General features: G+C 44.4%; 1 long non-coding RNA gene across 3 annotated transcripts in view; it reads right to left on the bottom strand.

Annotated features, from left to right (window-relative positions):
• The window catches only part of LOC124849888, a 142,389-nt gene that overhangs the window by 69,637 nt on the left and 45,262 nt on the right, over positions 1–27,490 (bottom strand). For all 3 annotated transcript variants that reach the window (XR_007030487.1, XR_007030489.1, XR_007030486.1), the window contains one exon: positions 9,107–9,168. This is a non-coding gene — a long non-coding RNA (uncharacterized LOC124849888). The remainder of the gene's footprint in view (positions 1–9,106; positions 9,169–27,490) is intronic.

The following is a 27,490-nucleotide window of genomic DNA, read 5'->3' as shown; positions in this document are numbered from 1 at the left end:
GTAAGGTTTTTTGTTTTGTTTTTTGCTTGGCAAGCTTTCAGCAGGCCAAAGTTCACAACTCCACACAACCATAAAGGACCAAGTTTACTTTGTTTCTTAGTTTTTTCTTCCAATGATCTGGTGTGTTCAGCCAAGTTAAAGGAGGTGAGAGGCACCAACAATTTTTTTGTGTTTTTTGGTGCATAATGCCGAGCAACATCACTCAACAACCAGGTACCTGCTCATTTAGTTCTGTTTTTCTGTTCAGTTTTCTACTGTATGTAACGTAGTTGCTTATACTTTAAATAAGTGAATTTCAAGCGACAGTTATTTTAGTTGGTCAAATTTTTCGGTACTCTTTCCACCCCTGTCTCGACAGTGTGTTTCTACAGTATTTTACTGGAAAGTTGGAGTGCCTGTCTATGTACAGTACTCAACTTCCACCAACAAATTTCCTCTCATTCGGCTGAACCTCTTCATGCCTCCGAGCGTCACTCTTGAAAGCTCAGGTTGTTGATGGGCGAGTGCACTGAGCAGCACTTGAGGCCAGATTAACAGGTGACATTTACGGCAGTGCGAGTGTGAGAGCATGTGTGTGAGACTGGCAGGGTCGGGGACTGAGTGATTTAGGGCTCCCTATCAGCAGACAGGAGTCAACTACTCCCACTACTCCCCACCCTAAAGGGCAGGCTTTATAGCACGATCCTGATATATGTCCTTGCACGCAGCAACTTTTATTTAGAGCCCCCCTGTTGAAACCCCGTCTCCTCTGGCTCACTATTTATGAACTTATTAAAAGACTGGTTTGGCGTTATTCACTGGTTAGTTACATTTTATTGGAAATGTAATGAACTAACTAAATTTGACCCTTTCCTACATTTCTCTTGTTTTGTAGCCTTTTTTTCCACTCAGACTATAAGCTCTGCTGCTCTTATTTTGTTTGTCACTGGTTTTAAAATGAAACGAGATTAGATGCTAAAGAAGACATGAGGAAAACAGGGGTGTATGAATTGTATCCTATGTGTATCTGATTAGGTTTTTATTTATATACAAGACACTAGGTTCAGTATTTGTGCTCATCAAATATCAATATCAATGTTAGTGTCCATTTAATGATTATTTTCATTATTGATTAATCCGACAAATATTTATTCAATGAATCATTTATTATGTGAGTGAGAAACACCCATTAGCTTTTCCCAGAGTCAAGGCGAAGTCTATTAATAGTTCCTTGTGTCAAAATGTTGACCCGAAGCCTGGAGACAATCGGCTCACAATGCAACAAAAAAAGAAAAGAAAAACTTAGTAAACTTAATAAATTAGTGGACTGATTGTTTGAGCCAGATTTCACTGGGATTGTGCTGTGATGACAGTAACATATGCGGTTCTAATTAGTAATTCTGAGGATAAAATTGTCTAAATTTCATGACAAATGAAGCAAATGTTGTAATGTCTTGTCTTATACTTGTTCACTGCACTGTCTTGTTCATTGCACTGAACATAAGTTTTAGGCACTTTTATAACGTCATGATACGCGTCGCCTTTCACATATGGGCATATTAAGCAGCAAAACTTTTGCCTTTCCTCATTATTACTCTGACATAGTAGTCGGGAGCCCTCTTTAAATATTCATTGCAAATACTGCTGGTGCTGTGCAGTGATCTCTTTCCAGGAACAGGTGGGGTATAAGGGCCACGCTGACAGCCTTACACACTGCCCCTGCTGAGAGAATACAGTCAGGCGTAGGTGGCGAGCTGAGGGGTGTTAATTTATGACTAACACTTAGACACAGGATCAATTGCCAGTAAATGTCTATAGGCTCAGAGTAGAGAACACTTTGAAGTAGGGAATGCTTTAGACACCTTAGAGATACTTGAGTAACTCCATCCTCCGTCATCATGCACAAGTAGGGCTGGGCGATATGGCTGAAAACTGTATCACGATATAAGTGTTTCATATCGGTCGATATCGATAATTATTGATAATTCTTATGACCTAAGAAACACAAAAAAGAGACAAAGAGATGGCGCAACCAAACGTGATACTGTTACATGATTGGCTTTTAGGCCTGTAACTCCATACGTTGCTAGGTACCAGAGGACGAGTGCTGGCGTATGAAGGGGCCGGCGTAGCTGGCAGCGTAGCTAGCGGCCGGCGTAGCTAGCCTTTCTATCGAACGCATTTTCTATTGATATTGACTACGTGTCTATCACGATACATATCGTTATCGTTTTATTGCCCAGCCCTATGCACAAGGCACTTTTAGTTTCACTTTACCTTTTATATTACCAAATCTTAGTTTCTCAGTCTGATCAATTTAATTAGCTTTGGCAGGAAAGTACAAAAATGCCTAATGGTCATGTCATTTATGTTAAAACATATGAAGGTGATTGGCAGTTCTAAAACCGCAGGTTGTCACTACAGGTGGACAGTCTCACTCCTCTCTCTGTGATGAGTCAGACCTCGGTGCAGACTGTTGACTCTCAATGAAACCTCCCCACAGGGAATCTGTGTTGGTAACATTATCCAACACAGAAGCAGACAGTGAGCACCTCATCAAGACTTTGTATCAGCCTTCATTAGTTTAATCATAATTCAATTCATGCCTGGAACAATTAGTGTAGTCTCATAAGGTGGGAGAATACACAAAAACACAAAAAGTAAACCGTAAAAATGTATCAAGGGTACCGAACAGTATCGGTAATGTTCTGCTCACTTCTCCCAAACTACCCATCCATTCCTTAAAAAAAAAAAAAAAAAACATGTTTCTGTGCATATATTGTATTTATAACAGCCTCTGTTAGTCTGGAGTTTGTGATCTGACTGCTCAGCAGCTCGTTTGAAGACTTGAAGGATTTTGTTGGACAATGAGGAGATGTTGGCAAGGGCAATGTTTCCTCTTGTACTTGTGCTCTGTTGAATGGGCTGAATACAGTACACTACAGTATATCACAAAGTGGCAGTTATAGTGTTTGCAGCACACAGAAAGAAAAAAAAAAGACACGTATCATTGCAGTGCTACGGTAAATTTATCGGTGAACAAGCCAGACCCAAGAACACCTGTCATCCTAGAGCGTTTGTCAAATTTTGCAACTCGCGTTATTTTTCGAGCGGACGTCTATTCATGTGATGGTCACCAGTGGAATAACAGTGTGTCCCAGACCTCAGTGGCACTGCTTCTCTCCGTCTACAGAATTTCCCCTGAGCTGAACAAGCTCAGCATTTGCCTGGGAAAGTCTTTTTTTCTGCTCTCCTGGGCTACGTGAGAACTCTGGGCCAATCCAAACCATACAATCTGGAGAGTGTGAGGGTATGCAAGCGTGTGTGCGTATGTCCGGTGTTAGTGGGTGTGTGTGCGTGCGTGCGTGTGTATGAATGTATGTCTTGAGTGTTTATATGCCTCCCTGAGGGGCGGAGGTCTGTGTTTTAACAGTATCAGGTGTACAGGCTTTAATCTTCCCCCTTCTTCAACTCTCTCTCTCTCCAAGCCATGCATCGGTCATATTAAAATAGAGCGGACAGACAAAGAGAGAGAAAACTATTTCTGAATAATAAAGGACAAAATGTCTGTTTCAAAAGCTCAGGGACCCTTCCCTCAACATAAATAATCGGTCTCAGGTATCTGTGCCTCATATCTGACTAATGCATGCTATTGCAAACAATCAGACAGTGAACAACAATAGGCTCAGGAAACGGCAAGTGCTGGGCAGAGGCAGCACGTGAGATTGACAAAATGTGTGTCTGAGTAAAACAAAACAAAAAATGGGACAGAACAGAGATCTTTGAACGGGGTCGGTCTTGTGTGTTGACTGGCTGTGAGAGGATGAGGGGGGGTTGAAAACATCAAACAGTCAGCCTTGCCCTCCAGGCCACCTCTGACCTGGGCCCTTCAGGGGTCAGGAGTCTTAGTAGATACTTAAACCTCTCTGCAGGATTTTGACCTGTCCTTCCCTTCTGGCCCGCCATTCCCCAACCTCGCCTTGCCCCTCCCCATCCTGCTCTGCAGCCCACCAATAATCCCCAGCCAATCAATAGTAACTGTTCTCTCGATAATTCATAACATTAACATACACTCAATGGCTCAGCGGATGGATGGGGAAGACATAGGAGGGCCATCATTCCAGTATCGATCCCCCTTGGAGGGAGTCGATAGCGGGGAGGTGATGGAGTTATGGCATCCTGCCTCATGGAGGTAGAGCCACAGAAGAGCCTCAAATAAACAGACGACACACACACACACACACACACACACACACACACACACACACACACACACACACACACACACACACACACACACACACACACACACACACACACACACACACACACACACACACACACACACACACACACACACACACACACACACACAGCTATCTCCACATGCCCACAGACACATGGTCAGATACCAACACAAGCTTTCAGTGTGTAGGATGTGCTGTACACTGTTGTGCACTGGACGCTGTGCCAGAGTGTCACTGACAGAGATAAGAAGAAACCCTTTTAATTACTCCCCCAGAGCAGGGACCTGCTTTTCTATCAGCACTCCATCTCTGCTATCACATCTATCCGACTCCCTCCTTCCCCTTTACTCCACATCTTTCTTTTTTCCTGCATTCCCTTTGCCCCTCTCTGCCGCTCCACAGGGCCCACTGTCCCCTTAGATTTCTTAACTGCCGCTTTCCCCTTTTGATTGCATGTCCCTGTTACTCCGAACCTCCCCAGCTCTTGTCTATTTCATATTCCCCCATGCCTGTTTTTTTTAACCCTCCCCCTCTCGGAGAATCAGCCAGCAGCAAATCCTCAATCATCATTTTGCCTTAGATGTGTGATATTGTAATGTAATAAAAAGTGTAACTGACGGTATTCAGGGGAATAAAACTGAGTGATCTCTTGACTATACCAATATCAATATACTTTGATTACAAAATGGCAAACAAAAGCACAATCACACATAAAACAATTGATATTCAATGTGATGAACTGATATTCAATCTCATGTCAGACAAACACTTTCAGAGATGAAACAAAAACATGAACTAACTTTCTTCATTAGATTCAATATAATATACTGTAGATCATTAAATATGACACCAGATTTTTGATAATATCAAGTGGACAACTGTTAGGTATACTGTTCACCTGCATGTTGGCACATTATCTTATTATGTTGTCTTTGTCTGCAATAACTGAATGTATGAAATGTATAAATGAATGAAGAATTAGCGTCCCGATTTGTTGATCTCGACCAAGTGGCAACCAAAACATCAGCCATTGGTTTGCGAACTGCCATGTTCAAACCTTGAGTTTAGCGTTTTGGCCAGCGCCATCTTGGTTGTATGAAGTAACCATAGTTGCAGGAGCCGGTGATGGGATGGGACTTGATTGTCCACAGCATGTCCACCTACACTGGCAACCTGGACCCATTGGACGGTATTAGCTGTCAATCACATAATATCCAGGCCCCAATGGGGGGGCGTGTGTTGAATCAGAGTCCAGCCCTACTGAAAACAATTGCAGCTGGATCTTTAGAGATGACAATTCAATACCCTCTCACCAGAAACGTCAGCTAAATCTTTGTATGTGACCCAAAGAGTTTGTTCATTCCAGTCTGAAAAATAATACAGCCAGTAGACTCCACTCCCCCCCCCCCCCCCCCCCCCCCCCGTTCCTCTCTCCCTTGAGGGACATAAAGCAACCTTCACCCATTCCCTGCACCTTCTCATCCTCACTTCCACACCTCTCCCTCAGCCCCACAATGGCCCTACACGTAGTACCCTGAAATATAGACTGGCATAATGGCCCACTAAATTAACTTCTTGTGAGCGTGGTTTAAGAATGGCTGTAATTAGCATATAATAGGTGTGAGAGAGGAGGTAAAGGGCCAGGCTTGCCCTGGGGGTCCCGAGGCTGGGGTGCGGCCCCCTCTCTTCTCCATCTCTAATAGCAACGCAAAGTTCAGCCTTATAAACATGTCAGCGAGACACGTGATTAAACAGGCACGGTCATTAGATAAAGGATCCCGTACCTGTGGTCTGCCTATTACTCCCCCGTCAGGTCAGCTCAGCGCCGCGCGCTGGCTTGGATCAGTCTGTCACATGCAAATACTCACACACACGTGATATCACTGTATGTTCTCTAATCCAGCTATACCTCACCAAAAAAATCTACATGCAGGAGACGATAAGTAAGAGAGAGAAAGAGAACAGCCACTGTGCAGAGCAGCAGCCTGACTGATGTAGTTCCAATAATTGCAAGGCCCTGCTTCCTCATCCAAGTGCCTTTTACTTATTTAAACTGTTTGCTTTAAGCGCCACTGAAGCCAATTATGGGAGGCATAATTCAATGGGGCAGGGAATGAGGGAAATAGGAGGACTGGGGGAAAAGACGAGGGGAGGAGGGAGGACGCAGCTTTTCAGCAGGCCCTTCATCATTTTCCTGCCCATTCATCTCTGTTGCTCTTTCACTAAGACAACAATATTTACTAAGTCTTTTACACCTTGATTCTGATTATTCTGGTTCTTATTTATTAAACAGACGTAACAGTCACAGTGTGAATGTCTAATGTACAGGGACTAAATACCACCAAACTTGGCAAATAGTTCAGGTCAGTGGGGGTTAGTTTTGTCACCAACAGCGCAGGTGCATTGGAGAGGATTATTATAGTTGAGTAGAAACTTAGTTTGTCTTTTGCTCGACAGAAAATGCCATGACAGAGAGTAAACCCACCACACAAACATCTATCAGAGGAGATGCAGGAAAACATAGCTAAAGACAGATTCCTGTGGTAAGAGAAGCTAAGAAGTTGTGGTCTTGTGTTTATGAAAAATGAAGGCCAAATTTATGTTCAGCGATCTGTAAAACCACTTCAGCCATGCGACTATTTTCATAAGAAATTTACCTAGATTAACCTCAGTTTCTTCATTTAAATCCTGACGTCCACTCTGGTCTTCCTCTCTCCTATTAATTCTTAGATGCATACTTGGCCAGGGAACATAGCCTCGTCTTTTCTTTTTTTCTGTCAAGGCATTTCCCAGAGAAAACCTGCTGGACTTGCACAAACAGCAAAGTGTACAAATGCCATTAAAAATAATTGTATTGCTCATGTTAACGAGCCATCAGTTATACATTCATAAACAAACTTAAATTCTGAACTTCTGTTACAGCCCAAAACTTATATTGCAACACTATTTGTACATTGCCAGGGTGAAGGCAGCAATAGAAACAGTTGTGAGTTGACATGTGCATTTATATAAACATGCAAGTATCATTCATGTCTACACTCAGAAACAGAATAACAGAAGCCGTTATCGTTCACCCTGTTTGGGAACTAGTGGATACACTACTGGTTACAATGCAGTGATCACTATCCAGGTAGGACAGAGAGTGAGTGTCCAGTCCTTCATACCTACCTGCTTCAGACATTTATCCATTGTTTGGCGGCTTTCAGATTAATAAGAACTGAAGCCGGCGGAGCGACGTGGGCTGGTCCAGACCTTCACTCACTCTAACAGCCGTTTAATAAATGTGATTGCAAATGGAACTTGTCACTTGCACCGGGGAGAGCTGGCCAGTCAATACCTCAGCTGGCAGGTGCCTGGGGTCACATATAAGTCAGCAAGTGATGGATATGTATCCAATAATTGATGTAGGGCAGCAGTTATTGTCAGTTTGGCTCCTGCCTCTATTGCTTATTAAAAGCTGTTGGCCTTAAGTACCAGCTAGCCAATTACCGAGGAAGCGAGGTGACTGTTTGGGAGCCGAGACCCTTGGGCTCTCTGTACAGAAAAGAAATGAACAGCTCTATTGTTTTAGTGTGTGAGTGCCACTGTGTCTGTGTGTGTGTGTGTGTGTGTGTGTGTGTGTGTGTGTGTGTGTGTGTGTGTGTGTGTGTGTGTGTGTGTGTGTGTGTGTGTGTGTGTGTGTGTGTGTGTGTGTGCGTGCGCGCGCGCGTTCAACTGAAATCTTAAGAGTTTATTTTTTCAGTGAACTTCCTCTATTTTTTTGTGTTTGGATCTGTTTCATTGTTCTAGCTAAGTGCTTTTCCTCAAATGTACATTTACTGTAATACAACACACATTAATCTGATGTATGAACCCCCCGCTTCTCATCAGGTCAAAGTAGAACAAATCTCTCTCTCTGTCTATTGTTGTCATTGACCTTGCAGGTTATGTCAGACCCTGCGAAAAGCAGAAACGTTGCAAACATTGCCATTCTGCGCTGACCCCTGCCTCGCACTGCTTGGTTATTAATGAACTGTAGAGTTTCACCACTTCCTCTTAGTTCAAGGTTAACTCATCCTGAGATTAATTGTTTTTACTGTTGTCCATATCTCAGTGCACAGAGGGAATCGCCGCTTTTAGACTCTCACAGGTCACAGAGGGAGTCCTGTGTGTGGGCGACAGTTCGCGTGACACCTTGGTCAACGGAGCAGCACTGAAATACAGAAGCACATTACAGATGCCAGGCTTTCGCAGCAGCATATCTCCCTAACACAATCTCCCCACTCTATGCTCAGCAGGTAGAAAGCAGAAAAAGCCATAATAACGCTCATCGCTTCAGGCCCTAACCCTAAGACTGTGGGGAAAGAGGGAGGGGAAACTTTGGATGTGACCGTGGCGTGTAGTAATTGTAAAACTCAGAAAGAGCTGCTGAAGCAGAAATCTGACATGTAGCGCTGCTTTTCAGTTCTGATCAAAGGGTCCACCAGAGCAGCAGCTGATAACCCAATCAATTCACTCCTTTTGTTTTTCGCTGAATGATGCACGTTTAGCGCCTAACCTCCAGGCAAAGAATGAAGGAATGAGAAGGAGGTGGTGGGGGGGGGGGGAGTGGCACGAAAGAAGGTAAGAAGGGGGAAGGCAAGAGGCAATTGAGGAGAGGGGAAGAGGATGTAAAAACTGCATTTGAATTCCAGGGTAAAAAGAAAGTAAAGGAGAAAGGGGAGAGAAAAAAATTAAATAAACTAAGCAGATTGTTGGTGAGTTTGATGGATCTATAGAAAGGTATTAGGAGGTGCTGCGGGCGATGTGACGCACAATCGGAGCCGATTAGAATATGAAATGTTTTAGGGAAGAATGGCGTAACAAGGAAGATGGAGATGGAGGGGAGATTAAAAGATTACCTGTCTACTGCTGCCGTCCTTCTGGAGCCAAGTGACTGCGCGGCAGCCGGAGAGCCCCCTGCCTACAGGAGACAATCAGGAGGAGACCAAGAGGAGGGAGAAAGTGTGAGTTTGTGTAGATGAGGAAGAGACGGAGAAAAGAGCCGACGAGAGATACAAATGATTCTATTAAAGCAGGTGGTATTAAGATGGAACGAGAGAGAGTGAGAAGCTAATCATTACAGTTTGCAATGAAAAAGGGGCTTCTCAGACACCAATCAATCAGCTGGTCAGACAATCAATCAGTCTGTATTAGGTAGACAGGCTGGCAATGAGAGGGAGGAGACGTATGCAAAAGTGAAAGACAGACACCCTGGTCCCATTTCCTGAGACACAGACACACTGAGTATTGGTAGAGACAGACTGCTGCCCAGAATATCTGCTGGTACGAAGTCATCCGAGACTGAAGACGGGCAGCTAACTTTGGCCCTCACAACAAGTGCCCACCAGTCTTGACGAGGTTTTCTAAAAACTGAAAAAAGCTGTATGCTGTATGCTGAACAATTTATTGAACCAAAGAGTCTGTTGCATTAGCTGGTATGTTTGGGGAGTTAACAAAATCAGTTTTGATAGACATGCGCTTAAACTGGTAGAAGATCTGTCGAATTTTTTTGTGGCACAGCTTCAAGTCACACCAATCCTGGTTGACAACACTGCATTATGTACATTTAAAACTAGGAATGATACCAATGCATACGGTGAACATTTATACTTTCACACATCCAAATGGAGTCCAGCACCATCACACTTTAGATTTTACAAATTTTATAGCGGCTCATTCAAATAAAAGTCAGACTCCATCACATTCATGGTGCTGCCGATGCCAAATTCTGACCCTACCATCTGCGTGCCTCAGCAGAAATCCAGATTTATCAGACCAGGATTCATTTTCCCTATACAGTCTTTAACTGTCCAATCGGTGTTTCCCACAGAATAAGATGCAATTTGTGGTGGTGACTAGTGAATAGCTGAAGAATAAAGGGGCACGACAGGGCGGAGCAAATCAATCTGCTACACCTTTTTCACGATTTAAAAAAATAATAGCTAGAAAATCGGTATGTGGCAGTCAATGTAAGTATTGTGGCAAGCTGAAACACAAAGGTTAAAAAATATTTTCATCTCATTATGTACCTGTGGCGGGACAAAGACGACTGTGCCACCACCTATTCTGCTCACCACAACTGTGAACAATGGTTATCTGAGTTACGTTCTCCTTTCTCCACTGACCTCTGTCTCAATGCTTTGAGTTTAATTTGTTGCTGAACAAATTAAACTAATTGTTTAGTTTAACTAAATGCTGCCACACGATCGTGGGCTCACCCCAAGGACTGAGACGCTGACCGTGGATCACAAAATCCCCATTTCCAGTCTGGCTAGCAACCTTTGTTGAATCACTCTTGAGCCCTCATTTCCTGTCTCCCTCCACTGGCTGTAATAAAGGTATAAACCCCCCCCCCAAAAAATGTGAGAAAGCTCAGTATAAATAGTAGACTACAATAATGCATATGCATGCAAATTCACATCCCTCCACTGCTGTCTCCTACGTGTATTTCAGTAACCTCCTGTGTGGCACTGGCCTGCCCTGACGGATGGGGATTAAAAGACGCTAATGTGCACGCGGGGGCCACTGACCTTCCACAGAGATTGACTTTACACCAGTAGAAATGGAAGCCAGTAAATCAGCAGGCTGCTGTGGCGCTCATCCCAACGCATCACTCCCTCTGACACCGTCGGCCGAGACAGAAGCACATTAATCACAAACATAGGCCCCGATGCTGTGCTGTAGGTGAAGTGATGTCCCATCCATTTAACCATTTAGCAACGACTTTAACACACACAATGTGTACAAATAATGCGATGGACTGGACCGGAAAAAAAGGGCGTTAACTGATACCCAAAAGCACAGACTGACAATCTCACTCATACAGCTGATAATTCTATAACAATAACACTACGTTTTATTTTCATATGCAGGGTCTTTTCTAATTTCCAATGCATTTACTGTAGTGTACACACTCTGATTTGAATCTAAATGTCTTGCTGATAACGAGTTATCTTTGCAAACTGCTTTTTGGTTTTTATCTGTGCATAGATGAGTCTTTTGTTTGTAGTCTCTGGCAGCCAGGCCTGGTTAGGGAGGAGGAACATCTGTGATAAATTTCACATCGAACCAAATGAGCTCTGGCACAGCAGAGGGCCCATGACAAACTTCCTGCATGTGCTAATATGAGGATGGATTTGGAGCCAGTCAAACGCGAGCTGGCACACGCACAAACACACATATGCATTTAGACACCTAGACACACATGCGTATGCATGCGCATGGCCAAACACCCAAGTGCGTGCACTCATCGTTATCTAGAGAGACGTATAACTCTTGTGATAGGCATGTCTCACAGGGATAAGAGACAACAACAAATAAACATGGAATTATTTTAAAAAACAGAGCTGGAACAAAGAGGGATATGAAAGCAGCATTTTTTCTTTTAAAAAACAACAAAAACCAACACTTATAGGAAAAAGTAAAGGGTATCCAGTGCATTGCTCTCCAGGCAGTGTTATTTCAGTATTATCAGCAATGGAGTAGTTTAGAGTAGAACTCATTCAGTCTTATTGACCAGTAAAGGGCCCCACAGAGACCGGAGTCCCTTTATGGACTGACCCTCAGCATTTCTCCATGCACAGGCCAGAGGCTAGTGAGGGCGAGGGGGCCAGGGGGGCATTAACCCTCCCACAGGTCAGGGCCCTGACCCAACACAGCTTGCCAAAGCCCACTCCCAAGCCCAAGGTGGCCCGCTCCACTCAATACCCTTTTAATTGCATTGGGATGGTTTGCAACCTATCGATTAATACGTGTATTTATGTCGTCCCGGGCCCAGGGGCTACATTGTATTTCTGCGTGGCATATTCATTTATTTACCTATCTGTCCCGCCCCTCATGCATCATCCATATATCTATCCATCTCTCCTCCGAGAACACTTCAATTCAAGGGCTCCCATAATTACTGCAGCCCTATAATTGAGTGCTTTGATTTAGGATTTTTCTGTTCCCTCTCCTCTGCCACTGCCATCACTCGCTCCACGCCTCTCCCAATGAAAGACAGAGGGATGAGATATGGAAATAGAAAAATGGGAGATGGAGGGTATAAGATACCCCCCCCCCCCCCCCCCCCCCCCCCCATCCACAGACTCTCTCTCTCCCCCTCTCTTATCTGGATCAACTGTTTCTGTCATCCATGAGGGGAGGGGTAAGTTGATAATTACTGAGGGAGATTCATGCAAATCGATGCCAAATTAAAGCATTATAAAGGCTTTTATCAGCTTTTCTTTTCCAAATTGAAGACGATAAAAACCCATTTGAGATGCGGGAGAAATGGCCTTGGTCCCTTCATTTAAAAAAAGAGAGAATTGTAATTATGTTAACACCAATAGAATCCAAAACCCCTTTTCTAAACTCACTTACTCATTCATAATTAATTAATTTCTCACAAAACTGGGCAGGAAGAACAATGCCGTCCAGCGTCTCCTCTCCCCTCTCTCTATTTTTAGAAGAATAAGAGGGAGTGCAGGAGATATTGTTGAGTATTGTGACGGAGGGCTCATTTCCATACCTAGCCTTACACTAGGATTCTCTTTTTCCTTAGCTTAGCTCTATCTGCCTCTAGGCGGCAATAAAAGTGTCTCTGTTTTAGAAACAAAGGTGGGTGGACAAGGACGGAATGGTGCATCTGGACCGATGCAAGGCCTACAGAGACAGAGAGTGAGACGGAAAGAAAGGAAGACAGAAAGAAAATCAGAAGAGATGCCCTTGACCACAAATGTTTCCTTACGCCAATAGAACAGGAAAAACAGAGTACTATGCTATTTTTCCACTCGCGCAGCACACAGATTTTAACTCAGAGTTCGTTACCAAAACATGGAGTTCCGTGCATGTACGTCATGGCCGGTAAGTCCAGACCGGCTCTGCAGTTCAAGGCCGTGGGTTTAAGGAGAAACAGCTCTTCGGAGCAGGAGAAACAGATAGTAACAACACACAGGCAGACACAACAGAGATAAGGCCTCGCAGGGAGAGCGATTGAGAGAACGACTGCTTGACAGACAGTCACCTCGGGGCTGTCTAGTCAGATCCATTAGACATTCAACATTTCAGTTACAGAACGCGCAAAGCCAACTGCACTGCTCACCTCCCCCAGCTCGACTGTGTGATGGGACAGGGGTGTGTACGGGGATGGGGGAGCGGGGGGGATGTAGAGAGATAACCTGTCACTCCACAGGGTCTTTGCACATAACACATGGTCGGCACATGTACATACATCAACCTTTGCACCGTAGCAGCCTGATGCTTGTGATGTGTGAGTGTCTGAGATCTTAACTGTCGCGCCCTGTGTCATGCAATTTTCAGACTATCGACAGGTAATGATAAAATACACACAAAACCATGGTTTTTCCAACCACGCATCTTTCAGCTCTTACACAAATACAAACACGCGGCACAACTGCAGGGTTTGGCCGAGCCGCTGCTCTCTGCATTTTTAGCCGTTTATGACCTTTTTTGGTTCCGTGTTTGGGGGGGGTCAACATCGCCAGCCAGAAGTCCCAACACTGCTAATACAGGTTAATGTGCTGTTGACAACAACCCAATTACACAGGACTCCTGCTAAGCGAGGGGAGGGAGGTGGAGGAGGGGGTGGTGAGCTCAGAGGGTACGAGTGATGAGTGGTGTACAGAGAGGGAGCACAGAGAGCTCGGAAGAAGGGAGATGCAAGGGGAGCATATGGGACAAAGGTGGGAAAAAAGGAGAGCGAAACACAATCAACGCTTAACGGGGCGAGGGGGGTTAGCATGTTTGTGGATATGTGGTTCACTGACGAGGCTTGGTGCTGTGCAAACACAAGCCTGCTGGGCAGAGAGACAGAGGGAGACTTGGTGAACCAGTGTGGAGCTGCAGGGAGCCTCATTACACTCAGCAGGAGCCTCACTGTGCCTCATCACTTCTGGCCGTATTGGGAACAACCACTGCTTACTACTTTGTGTACACGTACACGTACACACACGAACACACGAACACACACACACACACACACTTGTGTAGAAATATAACAAATATAGATGACACCATAAAGGGCATAAGAGGTCACCTCAACGAATGACCTCAACATTTGGCTTTCTTGACGGGAGTGACAGGAAATCCCAAATGAACTGCATTCATATAGCGCTTTTCTAGTCTTAACGGCCGCTCAAAGCACTTTACACTACAATTCATAATGACCCATTTTACACATAAATTTATACAATGCTGGTTCTATCCATAGCGCTCCTCTGACACAAACCAATGGTACATAATTGGATGGAATTTGGGGTTCAGTGCCCAGGGACACTTTGACTAGCAGAATGGAAGAGCCGGGGATCAAACCGCCAACATTTGAGTTTCTGCTCGACTTGCTTTACCTTTTGGAATAAAAGCTGAGAATGTCCGAGTGAGCCCATGCGAGAATACAGCAGGAAAATGTCCACAGGGGCAAGTGAGTGGGCATGTTGACGACTGAAAGCAAAAAACACTGCTTATTCTGTAATACTAAGACTAATTACAACAACTTATTAGTTGTTATTAGTTTCATCGGACAGTAGCAGTGGAGAAATGGCAGGAAATCAGAGGAGAGGGGGTTGGAAAATGTCATGCAACAAAGGTCCCTGGGTGCACACAGACTGGAGAAAGTTCACGGTTGGCACCATACCTAAAGGGCCGATGGGGCAGACTCAGGTCAGACTCTTTCTTGGCTGGGCACAGTGACTTCCCGGAGTCTCAGCCGACTGCCTGGCAACCGCATGATTGCAAGAATACAGGACGTCACTATACCTGGCCAAGAAAGAGTCCACCACATAAACCCCTGTAAAACCAGCACTTGCACTTTTAAACTTCAGTTATTTGAATGGATGAAAATAATATAATGTGCTGGTAAGTAGATTTTATTAAATCCGCTCGTCTCCACTGTCTCAGCTTCATTTATTTTCATATCTTCTTCCATATGCATTTTCATGCATCTTAATGCAAACAGAAGCAGGTCTGGAAGCTTGTAGGGGACAAACACCTCACTAAGATGTGTTAAGGTGGTTTTAATCTTCTTGCAAAAAACCCGACGCTGAGAGATAATTTAATCAACTGAGAGCTGGTGACTAATAGCTCAGGTGATACATGAAACATAAATGCTTTTTTATAAACTCAAAAATGACCACACGTATGACAGTGCGCTCTCAGACTCACACAGTGGTGCGCGCACACAAAATCAAAACATAGCTCGTCAGCCCACCAACCGCAGCTCTCCTCAGGGCCACAAATCCAGGAACATAAATCAGGACTGGCAGGAAAACGAGGCTTGAGGAAATGGAGAGAAGAAAGACAGAGGAGAGAGAATGGGAAAGAGGGGGAAGATAGTGTAGGGGGGGAAAAAGAGAGCGATAGCGAAGAAACAAAACAGGCAGGAAATGCAGAGAGGAAGTAGGATAAGCATCAGGAAGGAAAGAAGAGGTGAAAGGATGGAGTGGTGAAACCGAGGTAAGGGCAAGGAGGAGCCAGTCGGCATCTGAGAGAGAGAGAAAGAATTAAATAAAAATGCAATAAAGCAGCCAGTGTGAAATCAATCTGCTTAGAGTTTTGTTTAATAAAAATTCATGAAGGGCTGGTGGCCGAGAGCTCATGAGAAATATTGGTGGCAATGTGGGGGAAGCCAAACTTGGGATGGGGAGGGGGGTTGCTCATGTTTCTGTTGATCGTGTGTGTGTGTGTGTGTGTGTGTGTTTTTGGCTGTTTATCTGTGTTTGTTTTGACATCAGTGTGAGTTACAGGGCTGCAGTGAGTCCATGAAAGAGGGGACAAAGAAGAAGAGGATTGAAGGTCTTCATAATAACCGCCTTCCTACAGTGGAGAGGAGGAAAGGAACTGGGCTGTAAGTCAGTGTCTGCCTCCATGTCAGTGTGTGTCGGCGCACATCTTTGCCTCTGTATCACTATTCCTCTCCCTCTCCTTCTTTCTCGTCAAGGCCTCAGAGTGTGAGGAATGGCAGGGTTATACTAACGTGGTGTAAATCTCTGTCTGGCACGACAGACAAGTCCAGGTTGGTCAGTGGTTTATGTGCTTGCTTGGGAGGCCGATGCCAGATGTCTGTATGCCACAACAATGCATGGTCAGTGTCCATCTGTGGACCGGACCCAGACTTGAGGCCCCGTCATCAAATTATACTTTTCCAACTCATAAGATAATAAGAGTCGATAAAAACAAGCTGTGGATTCAGTCACTCTCTATTGTGTTCAAACATGTGGACTTTTGCATACACACAAACATCTATGTTACACAAAAAACCCTAGTAATTGTCACCAGGCAGCGCACCTTTTTTCATCTTTTTATGTAATGTCAAAAATACATTCATGCAATGTATACAATTTAGCTTTAAAGATGCTGGTAGGAGGATTTTGTTAGCTACAGTTAACTTTAATTCAGTTTTACAAATGCAGAGGAAATCCCATTTATTCAAATCGTGATCGATTTAAGTGACACTGTCACAGTTTGTCAGGAGTAAACTAAAACTTATTACAACACAATGATCAAATCTCATATTTTTTCTTTGATTCTGGCTTGTTTTGCATAGAAAACCGCAAATAAATGCATCATGAAACAACATGACAGCACAACAAAATGTGCCAAAGGTCATGAGGAGAGAGTACTTCTCCAAAGCACTTTAGACAGGATCCAGCTGCAGGGAAGCTCTTGATGCACCCATCCTCTGAAGGTCTTTCACAATGAAACACACACATTGTTTTGTCAACCCAGCTGCCACCTCAAACCATAATACACAACTGTTGGCCGTGCATTACGGTGTATTTTAGGTGCCTTGTGCCTTGAGAGCATAATGTCAAAATCCCTGCTTTACTATCTAACGTCTGCGAAACGTACAGGACTGTTTACCAGCCGGGGCTGATAAGAGGCTGCCGAAGTCCGAAGGTCATATAGCAAGGGTCAGAGGTCAGGATACAGTAGTGATTTAGTATTTACAGTCATGAGATATATGGGTCAGGGCCAAGACAATTTAGATAAGAAGTCTTTATCTGTGTTCCCTTCCTTCTTTTCTTTTCTCCTCTCTCTCTTTTCATGCACGGAAGGTAAAGCCAGGGGTTAGAAAGCAAAAGCCACTTCTTGAACTTCCTGCTCTGAACTCTCTGGCTTGCAGAGCACGGCATGCCAAGTGGTGTGCTTTTAACTCAGAAAAAATTAATGCTTTATTTATAAATGATGTTTAACAAAAACCCAATAGACTTGTCTTTCTAATAGCAAAGCATAGTCTCTGTTGTCTCGAGAAACACAAGCAGCTTGTCCTCCCCAAGGCCAGGCTGCACTGTTGATGCTCTTACCCCTGCACGGTGAGTCACATTACGGTAAGACGTGATGGATATCAGACAATCAAGCTCGCGTCCAACAGCGACCAAAGGAAAAGCGCAAGCATTGTCGTGCACAGTGAAATTAAGCTAAAAGTCTCGACTGGATCTTGGAGAAAAGCTCAAGGTCAAACCAGGAGCTTTCAACTGAGATTTCAATTCTGGGAACAACACACCAGACCTTTCAGACACTTTGTCTTCGTCGTTTGAATTCAAATGCAGAAGGACACGTTACCAAACAACAGTCTCTCTGGGTGTCTATTAATTCTGCAGCTGACACGCACATCATCAATTCTGGTTATGCAAGATGTCAGATTATAATTTCCCTAAAATATTTTTTTAACAAAGGCAGAAACAGACAGATTTTTTTTGTCATGGAAAAAGGTTTGTTCTGCAGTTAAGGCTCTAGCTCGATTCAAGCAATGAAAGCACATTTTTTAAGCTTTGGCAGTGATTCAATGGAGGAAAAAACAAAATATAAAATCTTGTACAAATTCTGACCTGATCCAAGGTAACAGGACTTAAAGTCAAATACTTCCATCCACTTCCAAGTCATGATTTTCCACAGTTCTATTTCAACATGTAACTACTGCACATTTCTGTTTCTCGTTAAGCCTCAATTCTTTCAAGGTGAGAGATACTTTTTTCTTGCCCCTTTCAGTACAGAGCCCTTATTTTGCACCTGAAGAGATTTAACTCTGAGGAGAAGCCACAACCAATCTAAAGAGTATACAACCTGTACTTTACATGTCTGTGTGTATGCATGTTTATAGGGAACACGTGCCAGGGTTGTGTTTATGACCGTATCTACAACACACACATGGAATCTTTATTAGCCGAGATGCTCCTCTTCCTCTTCTCTCCTTACGCCCCCGCTGTCCCACACGTCTCCCATGTAAATCTATCCTGTCTCTCTGGCCTGCTCCGGCAGCCTGCACACTCCTTCCTTCCTGTCCTATTGTCAGAGAAAGGCTGAGGGGGAATCCCTGCGTTAGGATATGAGGCCCTGTGATCTCTGTTGTCCCCACTTCTCCTCACGCTGTCCCATACACGTACGGCTGAGGAGCCTGCAGGTGAAGGATAGGACACGCTTTCCTGCCCTCGGCGAGCACAGATTTAAGTGCGTGCGTGCGTGCACATGCTCACATATGCATAATCACACAGACACTTTAATAGGTGTGAATTGGTGAGACTACGAGGAAAAAAAGGCAGAGAAAGAGTTCAGAGCAAAGAAAAGGTGAGAAAGGATAAAACATAAGAGCAGTGTTTTAGAGAGAAAGACAGAGAGTGGTGTAGAGGTAGACAAGGTCTAATGAATGTGGGAGGTTGCTCCTTGACAGCTGCAATGAATAACACTCAATACTATTAATTGGTACAATCGCTGTTCATTTAGCGAAATCACTAGCAGGGCTACATGAGAGTGGAGCTGAGCATCACGGTCACATTTAAGTGAACACATTGCTGCACTTTACTCCCCACTTCACTTCTTCCTTTTTTTTTTATCCTTTTTTCTACTGCCGCCCTCATTTTCTCCTCTCTCAGTACAGAGGACATACCTGCTGTCAGTGGGCTGTTTTGCCTCTTTCCTCCCTTTTCACCCTCCCAACAACCCAGAACTCTCACTTTCCCTGTCATTAACCAGATCGCTGTCCCATCTCCATCTCAATTTCTCCGTCTGCACCAGCTGTTTCGGGGCAGTGTGTAGGTATGTGGTAGCTTTGCGCTAATAGCAGGAGGGTAATTGTCTCAGACCATAATGTGTGGTGGTTTGATATCAAACGGGACCGTTCCGCTCCCCCTGCTGTGTCCCAACTCCACCTGAACCAGCAATCTAGGTCCGTACATCTTGTTACCATTAAGTTCTATTAAATGAAGAAATGAGGGAAAGAAAGTAGCTTACAAAGGGATTCATGTATGTGTCATTGCCAAGATCATTTTAATAGTTTTTTTTCCAATACTCTCACCCACATATTTGTTTTCAACTCCTTTTGGCAGCACTAACTTAAAGAGCATAAGGAGAAAGAAACGAAACCCCCTCCTTCCACCTGGGCAATTAAAGTAGAAGCCAATTAAAATGAGTGTAATAGTCCCTACCGGGTGAGTTGTTAAACAAGATGGGGGTTATTGTCCTTGGAGGAAATGGCCCAGAACTCAAGACATCTTCTGCTCTTCTGTTCAATACAGCTGCCCCTCCTGCTCCATGCTCCTCTGATCCAAAGTTCTCCAAAGGCTCTATTTTGTTTTATTGTATTCCTCATATATTCTGAAATCTCTCTAAAGTTGTGTGATCACTCAAAGGAGATGCAGAAGAAAGAAACCTTTTTTTCAAGATGCCACATTTGCCAAATTCCGGCACAAAAACAATATGAAAACAGACAAAGGAGGAGGAGGGACTTAATATGGTTTAGTTACAAGGATGAATGTCCACCTCAAATACAGGTCACATTCACCCAAAATTGTATATGACTGTACATAGAGATTACATGAAGTGCCCATTCTCAGCTGTTCTCCCACAAGCTTCCACGTTACTACCCTTGTTGACTTCGGAGGTCCGAAGGTGTTCCAGAATAGAAATACGACATAAGAATAATGAGCCATAAAAAAGAACAAAAAAGGAAAACACAGTGAGTATGCTGTGACTGTTTTGGCGGGTGATTTTTGCGACGCTGTGTGAGCGTTTGTGAATACATCACTCTCAGGCTTTAATGTCTCAATCTCAGGAGATTAAGGGCCTAATCAAGCCAGCGTCTGCCCTAATGGGGGGAAATTGAAAGATAGATATGGTGCTTTACACAGCTGATTAACCAGCAGACTCTGTGCTTCTTTGTGCGTGTGTGTGTGTGTGTGTGTGTGTGTGTGTGTGTGTGTGTGTGTGAGAGATTGTACAAATCTTTCATTACAAGCTCATTAAGCTAACCATGTTAGTCATGCACAAAACCAAACGGAATAACAGTGGAATATTTTCTATGTGTTTGTGCACACAAACACAGATCCACACTTATCGTCGGCATGTGTTAACTGCCGACTCTCGCTTTAAAACCGTCGCCCGTGCCGCTTATGCGTGGTTGTTCAGAGTTGTTAGAGTTCAGTAAAAACAATGGCTGGCAATTATTATCCGCCACCATCAATTTGTCAAGGATTTATTAGTACCACTGTTTATGTCAGCCAATTAGTACAATTACAGTAGATATGCCAAACATGTAACGTGGAAAACAATTTGACTTTGCAAACAATCCGACCTTATGGGCTCTCTGGCAATATTTGAATAATTAAATTGAATGTTTGATTGATGGGAGTGGGCCCCAAAATTGTATCTTGATTGAGCGATAACTGCTGTGTCAATAACAAGTGTTTGATAGATCGCTAATCAGCGCTACTGAGCCTGAAACAAGTGAGCAGTGGTTTAGTGTGTGTGTGTGTGTGTGTGTGTGTGTGTGTGTGTGTCTCTCCCCCCACTGGGGCCTGTCAACCCATCAGGCTTATCAGCTGGGTGAGAGGTCTGCACGGCGTCGCTGAATATCTCTTCACCTCCCGCGCACACACAGTGGTGTCACAGCGTATCCTCTCCCCGGGGAAAGACGGAGGGGCTAAAGAGGGGGCTGCACACTTTATGAGGCGAAAGAAAGAAACATATGGAAAGAGGACAGGCGAGAGAAGTGTGTGTGTGTGTGTGTGTGTGAGGGTGAGAAGTGTGGTAGGGCGAGTGCGAAAGTAGCAGAATGTGCGCATAGGTGCCAGGGGGTGCAAAAAGAAAGTGTTTTGTGTCAATAGGTGCTGAAAATGTGGTGAACAGAGCAGGATTGCAAGACTACATGTGAAGGAAAAGAAAGCTGGTGTGGGTGCGTGATTATGTTTGTGTCTATGTGACTGTGTGGAAGAGACACGGAGAGAGCAGCGGCCTATGCAGTGTGGTGGAACTTCTCTCATCTCAGCGCATTTGGTTTGGTCCCATTCTTCATTAACTCCATTAACAGATGAGCTGCGGCGATTAGCGAAGCTTCCCGCTGATTCAGCTCTCAACACCCCTCCACCCCACCCCCTCTTCTCTACCCCTCTGTCGCTACCTCGTTCCAACACTCCTCCTCCTCTTCCTCCTCCACCTCACGTCTAACACCATTCAGCCCAAAGTCACAAGCAGAGGTGCACTGCACACACATGAACATACGAGGCTCCACACGTGAAGAAAACATTATGTTAAAAAATAATGGACACTTTCTAGGTTTTCAATCAGGAGACATTACACAGTGTGCCACTTTAGCCACAATCATTTTCACACCCGGGTGTGCACAGAGGGTCATAAAGCCGCTCTATCCCTCTCTGCAGTGCCTCTTTATTCAGCTAACAATTTTTACTGCTCTGTGCCATCTTAAAGCCCTATGCTTCTCCAGTGGGCAGTGCCAAGGGGGCAGTCTGCCTGCCGTACACTGTGCCATTAGCCACGGCTGGCTCTTTAGCCAAGAGGAAAAAGGGAACACAGGCGCTGATTGCCAAAAGGTACTTTAGGAGAGGGAGAGGGGATCGTCGAAATAAACAAAGAGACAGACAGGCGAAGGAGATTTTCCCTTTATTCCCCAGCATCTGTTCCATAATAGCCCCAATTAACAGATTAATTGGACTCACATTCCTCTGTTATCCCTCCTCCCTGCCTCCATCCCTCTATCATTGTACCTAAACTCACATGGAACTAACAAATAATTTTAAAAAGGGTGTATCATGCCGCTGTTGACAGACTCTTCTGGCCCAGCAGTCATTTGGATCCTCTTCAACGGTGCACACAGGTGTGTCACAGTTCAGATGACAAACCTCTGTGACAGAAATTGACAGCATTTGTCCACCTGAGAGTCACAGAAGACTGAGGCCTCGGTTCTGATTTTTTAATCAGTAATAAATCATACAACAAAGAAACTGCTAGTCAGAAAAAACCTCTCCACCTCTTCCGACATCTGAGCGGTTTGGAAACAACAACAATAACAACCACGACAACAAAAGGACTTCAGACTGCATAAATATGGGTTTCTTAATGGGCTTGGTGGATGCTTCTCAGGATGGATCAGGACACACACACGTTACACCACACCACACTACCCCCCCCCCCCCCCCCCCCCCCCCCCCCCCCACTCCTCCCCTCCATCTCCATCTCTACTGTTCTGGTTTTGCATCATGAAATTAATGACCTGCCAGTTGACTGAAGTGCGGCTGTTCTTTTTGTGGTGTGCATGTTTGTGACTGTGTGTCTGCATTGCTGTGCATAGCGGTGAGTACCTGTGTGTGTGTGTGTGTGTGTGTGCAAATGCTAATTTACATATGCCTTTGGATGTTTATGTCTGTGTGTGTGCGTGTGTGTGTGTGTGTGCGTGCGTGTGCGTATATAACGAGAGCCTGTGCTCCGAGCATCGCAGGGGCCTGAGGATCCCACTTCCCTCTGCCCTTCTCTGACACGAGGCAATTGCTATAAATTATCAATTGCCTACCAACTATCTTCTTATTTCCTCCCTATCTGTCTCTTTCTGCCCCCCATACTCAGGCTCTTCATCACCCTAACACACTAACACTTGAAAGAAGAAATCACCTTGCTTTCCTTCCACTGAGCCATGTGTGTGGCAGACAAACAGCAGACGAGAGGCCTGCTGATTGAAGCCTTACCCATTTCTCCCGTCTTGTTACGCTCCCTGCACATCACAGCCGCCGACTCGGTGCACCATACACGGAAAGCTCGCAACATACATACTCCCGACAAATTAAGTTTAACCCCTCTCCGAGCCTCCATCTCCATCAGCCCCTCTCCGGTTAACCCCCTTCTCTCCATCGCTTCTCACACCGAAGTTGAGAGGAGCCGTGCCATCTGGCTGTGTCAAAATTATATAATTTAATTTGTTATAAGATTAAATGGCGTCTTTTCAGCGGGAAGCTCCAACTCCTCAAAAGTACTTCCACACTCTGTGTATCGTCTCTCTGTTTAACTGTATCTTTTTCTCTTGTTGTGTTTTCTACACCACACTGAGTTTTCTTTGTCCCGTTGCACATGAAAAAGCAATCGTTCTTTGTCTGCCTCTTCTTTGTCTCGAACTGACTGTCTTGTCTCGGGCCATTTTCAGACGCTGGCAGTCGAATCCTCTCTATTCACACAACCTCACATTATTAGGATACTAAATACAACAAAAGGTCCATACAATGGAGTGAGAGAAGCATTGGACGGTCTAAGAAAATGGAGCAGGCTTCCATTCTTCCTGTGACTCTTGCCGGTCTCCTACATGAATAACAGGCATGGCTAAACGTGCTGCATAATTTGTACTTTTAATGGCAGTGCCTTCCATTCCTGTGACATGACTTAATCAATAACCAGGCCTGTCGCAGTCACAGCCCAGACTCGGCTGGCGTTTTATTAATTTTGAACAGGCACACTAACTAGGCGTCTGCTAGCGTGAGGCATTTCACACGGGATAATAGGCACCCTGGATTGATAGGTTCATTCCATGTACGCTCAAACCCTCATCCCTCTCTTCTTTCCCCTCTCTATCTCTCTACCCCCTTTATCTCTCCCTCCATCTCCCCTTTCTTTCCCTCTTTCTGTCAAAGAGTGATTTAGGGAGGACTCGGGACATGTGCGTCAGTTCAGAGAGGAGGGAGAGATGGATAAATAAGAAGGGAAGAGGGGATAAATAAAGAAGTGGCTGGAACAAGACCCAGGTTGTGAATGAGAGTCCTCGTCTAAATAATAGAGAGCCGTGACCTACGAGTGTCGCGGCACCCGTCTCCCAGGTGGACCAGAAACATACCTGTACCTGACGGGATCAAGCCACTATGTAACACACGAGACTCTACAGCCAAGAAATGGGGATGGAATAAAAAGCACTGCACACTCAGAAAAAACACACACTAGCTCACATACAGATGAAATATGCACAGAGAATACATTAGCCAGCCAGACACCGCGATCTGTCACCACCTTGACATCGATCAATTCAACTGTGCGCAGGCCCAGAATGACATCACTTGAAAAGAGCGGAGCACAAACAGCAAGACACAGCAGACAGACAAAAGTGTAACGAAAGGGAATCATAAAAATTACTAGGGCAAACTTTAAATGCTGGAAAAATGGATACTGTAAAATCTGATCCCTTGTAAAAATGTGTGTGTGTGTGTGTCTGTGTGTGTGTGTGGGGGGGGTGGGGGTGGGGGTGTGGGTGTGTGTGTGTGTGTGTGCGTGCGTGCGTGCGTGTGTGGGTGTCTGCGTGCATGTGGGTGTCTGCGTGCGCACGTGCGAGATCCGGGACACAAAGCCTCAACACACGACCAACTAAAGAAACTGATCATGCTTATCATGTAAAAGAAATAAAACTGAGCCAGTGTTTTGTTTGGTCGAATTTTTCCATGAAATGACAACTTTTGATTTAGTAATTTTTTTTTATGTGTTTTCTATTATGTAGTTTTATTGCTTTAACTCACATCTACTCAGTTCTGTTGAAGCTTAATTAGACAGTCTTTCAAAGTGTAATAATTAGGAGGATGTAGTGTTGTTATTTGTGTTTTTAAATATGAGGGCTGGAGCCAAACTCATCTGACATTGTGCGAGAGGGGGGGGTTCAACCTGGACAGGTCGTCAGCCCATCACAGAGCCAACATACACAGACAAACAACCATTTACACTCATATTCACACCTATGGTCATATTAGTTTCTCCAATTAACCCAAACCCAAACTACATTTCTTTGGACAGTGTGAAGAACTGAAGTACCTGGAAAAAACACACGCACACGTGGAAAACATGCAAACTCCACACAGAAAGGCCCAGGATAGTTTTTTGTCCGAACCCTAGTAGAACATCTCTAAATCAAATGGGTTCTTTTTTTTCTTGGGCTAAAAACAAATGAAAGTATATTACATCACTAATAACTTTTTAGTGATCTTGACCAGGGGTATACTCAGTTTTATAGTATGCTGTCTTCTTTGAAAGCAACATGCAGGGGGACAAACTAAAATGTGAACATGGTGGACAGATAACATCACCCCATTTCCTGCTAAACGTCACTTCTTTGCTCTTATCTCTTCATGTGGCCTTGACGATCACACACACACACACACACACACACACACACACACACACACACACACACACACACACACACACACACACACACACACACACACACACACACACACACACACACACACACACACACACACACACACACACACACACACACACACACACACACACACACACACACACACACACAGAGCACAAAATGTCTCCACTGTGTTGTTGACACTGTGTTTATCTCTGACCAAATACAGCATGGGACTGCTCACGATGAGGGTGGAAAGTTCCAGCATCATCAAGTTTTGCGAATGTGGACCGCATTTTGTTGTGCATTTGTGCTTGGAGGGCTAAAAGCTGAGGACTAAACATTTAGCCCCTGACACGGGCAGGCCTGTGACTCATCTCGGTGATAGGCCCATGGACAGAGGGAAAGGCAGATGGATGGAAAACAGCAGGGTAGGGGGTGCGATAGATACTGTAGGTTTTGGTGGGAGGGAGGAAGAGAAAACAAGGATCATATGTTTACCAGAGGCCAGCAGAAAGAAGGAATGCATCCGAGTCAATATTGTTGACAGCCTCCGTGTTCTCTTCTTTCAATCATGACGAAACGCCAGACAACGGACACCTTATCATACTGGCACGACACAATAATCACACATAATCAACAACAACAGTCAATAACTCTGCACATGGTAAACTGCCTCTTTCCTTGACATAAGATTATTGGAGAGAAAATATTATGGGTTTCAGAATGATACACTTTGTACTCGGCTGCCCTGTAACGTTTGGGCGAACCATATCTGAGAACGATTTGCGCACCATTACGAAGGTGCAGTAGGTCACTGAGAATTCCTATCATTCCTCTGCCCATATGAGATGTTTGTGACCTTTACGTTCTGGTATGTACCACACAAATGCCCACAAACTTGCACAATGGACACACGGCTCTGGCTGTTCTGTACTAGTGTGAGTCACATCAAGCTCTGCTCCCTCTGTGGAATAAAACGTCTCGGGCCTGACCGCTCCGATTATTGCACGTTTAATTAGGACAGAGTCAAGGTTTGTGCTGCTCACATCGTACAGTTTATTCTTTTCTGTCATACGGACACATGATGGATCACCAGTTCCCCCGTTCCAGCCTCTCAGATATGCTGTTTTTCTCACTGTAAATTTAATAAATCAGACTTTTGGATTGGCCGAGGGGTTGCAATGAAAATGATTATTTGTATTATTAAATAAACTTAAAGTTATTTTCTTGATTAATCTACGAAATGTTTTGTCTATAAAATGTCCGAAAATAGTTTTTAAAGAATTTCCAAGATGAAATCTTCTTAATTCAGCAACAAATCCCCAACATCCAATTATTGCATTCTTTTAGTTATTCAACTGATTTGAAATATTAATTAAATCAAATCCTCATCAACAAAGAAGCCATTTGTAGAAGTAACTCAGTGCTCAGTAAAGTTGTGATGGGCATTTTTCGCTATTTCTGTGTGTTAATCGTTTGGATGACCAACCATTTCAGGGAATGAGAAAAATATTTACAATAATTGATTTCTGTTTCATTACATCCTTTTTGAGGTATTTGCTCCACTTGTTGACCCCTGGTTTGACTTGAATCTCCATGGTTGTCTGGCTGAACTCCGTCCTACGTCTATGAGCAGTCCCCAGACCATCCATCGTCTACCGCTTTATCCATCATAAGGGTTGCGGGGGGGCTTCCGGGGAGAACATCCAAACTCCACACAGAAAGGCCCCTTGTTGGTTTGAACCGGGATTCGAACCCAGAACCTTCTTGCTGTGAGGCGACAGTGCTAACACCACTAAACCACCGTGCAGCCCCAGTCCCCAGACCTCATGTCTTTATTCCAGCCTCA

The sequence above is a fragment of the Scophthalmus maximus genome, chromosome 3 (assembly GCF_022379125.1).
Source record: "Scophthalmus maximus strain ysfricsl-2021 chromosome 3, ASM2237912v1, whole genome shotgun sequence".
Classification (NCBI taxonomy): Eukaryota; Metazoa; Chordata; class Actinopteri; order Pleuronectiformes; family Scophthalmidae; genus Scophthalmus; species Scophthalmus maximus.
The sequence above is the reverse complement of the archived record's forward strand: the minus strand, read 5'-3'. Positions and strand labels throughout refer to the sequence as shown.